The sequence below is a fragment of the Egretta garzetta genome, unplaced genomic scaffold, assembly GCF_000687185.1.
Source record: "Egretta garzetta isolate BGI_Z169 unplaced genomic scaffold, ASM68718v1 scaffold501, whole genome shotgun sequence".
Classification (NCBI taxonomy): Eukaryota; Metazoa; Chordata; class Aves; order Pelecaniformes; family Ardeidae; genus Egretta; species Egretta garzetta.
Genome location: NW_009258547.1, coordinates 12,240 through 14,411, shown reverse-complemented (window position 1 = coordinate 14,411; position 2,172 = coordinate 12,240). Strand labels below are relative to the sequence as shown.

At 57.7% G+C, this 2,172-nt stretch overlaps 1 protein-coding gene across 1 annotated transcript in view; it reads right to left on the bottom strand.

Moving 5' to 3' along the window:
* Positions 1-610, bottom strand: part of TBCB (tubulin folding cofactor B) — a 28,020-nt gene extending 27,410 nt beyond the window's left edge. The window contains exon 1 of the mRNA XM_035903147.1: positions 457-610. The gene's annotated coding sequence lies outside the window, so the exon portion shown is untranslated. The remainder of the gene's footprint in view (positions 1-456) is intronic.
* Between the last annotated feature and the right edge of the window lie 1,562 nt (positions 611-2,172).

The following is a 2,172-nucleotide window of genomic DNA, read 5'->3' as shown; positions in this document are numbered from 1 at the left end:
TGACCCTCACCCACCTGGGCTGGCCCCATGGCTCCAGCCTGGCCAGGTCCCTCTGCAGAGCCCCCCTCCCCCCAGCACATCCACACTCCCGCCCAGCTCGGTGCCATCTGCAAACTGACTGAGGGTGCCCTCGATCCCCTCGCCCAGGTCATGGATGAAGATGTTAAACAGAACTGGCCCCAGCACTGAGCCCTGGGGGACGACGCCGCCTGTGCCCGGCCACCAGCTGGACTGAATTCCATTCACCAAGAATGAAAAGTTCTGGTTATAAAAGGGCACCACGTGTCCCAAGTAGGGACGGGTCTCGCAGACCTCCTCGCACCCTGGGTGCTGAACAGACGACTCGAGGGCAAGGACAGGCACAGGCAGTGCGTAGAGCAGGGTCCGGACACCGGGGAAGGGACCAGCACAGCCCCCTCCCGGGCACCAAGGTATTTCTTAGGCAGTGACACGTACCGTGAGAGCTGCCTGCGTGTTCACCAATCCAAGCCAGAGGATCTCGAGACGTGTATTCGTGTGGGAGACCGAACTACGCCAGCTTGGGACATACTTCACACATCAAGGTCGCTCTCACCCAACTTTGGGGCAATCTTCATTCACCTGCAAAAACAATGGCAAACGTGACAGATCTGCACACATCCCCCGTCCCGGACGAGTCACCGGTGCTGCAGCACCCTTCTGCCCCAGGGACGCCGGCCAGCCTGCGGGCCCTTTGCAGCCATAGCTTTATTGGGACCCATGATTGTCTGGTAGCTGCCCAAGCTCATCATTACAGACAAACTGTCATACAAAGGCCAAGGAATATTCAGTTTAAAACCTTCAGGCTTTCTGCTGAAATCCGGGAGAACAAACGGCCCACGCGCCGAGCGGCTGGAATGCAAACAGCTCATCCAGCTCAAGAAAGTGAGAAGGAAGCTTAAAAAACTACAGAAAACTTCCCACCGTTTATTCAGGAGGAGCAAAATGCCATCTTAGTGTGGTTTTTATACAGGTATTTTATACATACACACACACCGCCCCACGGAATCACTTCACTTTTGATTTATGAGCAGCTGAGTCTTCCACCAAACTGGCGTTCAGAAAAGGAGTTCTAAAAACAGCGCCGGAGGGTTCGGCCTTGGCTGTGTCAGGGTGACTCGGATCGCATTTGCCGAGTTTAAGACTTTTTTAATTAAAACCCAGGCTACGCATCCACCCCCGGGTGACCCGAAAGCCAGCCTGGGTTCTTTTCTATTCTTGCCTGAGAAGTGGAAGGATTGCAAGGAGAACTTGATCTGCCCAGTTACCCCCGTGCCAGCTCCCTCCTCTTCCAAGTTCGCTCTCGGTTACAGACCTCAGCGCCGCTCAGCGCGGCGGGCAGGCAGACGAGAGGCAAATTCGAGCCCTGTACCTGGTGCAAGAGCCAGAGCGAATCTCAGCTCCAGCTCCTGTTCCAGCACTGCTGGTAGGAGCACAGTCGCATTTCTGTCTCCCAAGAGCCACAAATATGAGGCCAATAATAGAGGAAAAGCTGCTGAGCCATCCAAAACCTTAACACAAGCTCCCCTTTGCAACGACATCCGCCAACGAACGGCAGACGCCCTGCTGTCGTAGCGAGACTGAAGCCCGCCACACGAACCAGTACTGCCCCATAAATTCCTCGTGCTTTCCGTGTGTCCGTATCCCAACACATCCCATTTTATGTTTAGACATTGATCTCTTCAGAGCGCGGAGCTCATCCTGCCCCTGCGCACCCACAGCCCAGGAAGGCTCTCGTCCACCGCAGGGGCTGCTGCAGCCACAGCAACGCAGGCGCGTGACCAGCCACGCAGCCCTCCTGCGTCAGAGGCGTCCACCACCGAAAATAAAGCACCTCCGCCTGCGTCGCCTGTGAACAACATAACCCAAGGCGTCTCGGTGTTTGAACCACGACCGCCTGGCGATAAGGGACAGTGCTCGTGGGGACAGGCAACCCCTTCGATGGGAGCGCAGAAAACGCCCCGCGCCCAGCGCTTGGGGCAGCGCCCGGGACATGACAGCACTCTCCGGCGAAGGCCACGCTGGCACCCAAGCACCGGGAGCGAGATTCCGGAGCCCTCGCCTAGTTAAAAACCAGCCGTCAGAGCCAGGCGCCCGGTGCCACGCTACCAAACGCCAGCCCCACGCCACCGAACGCCGGCCCCGGGTGCACCC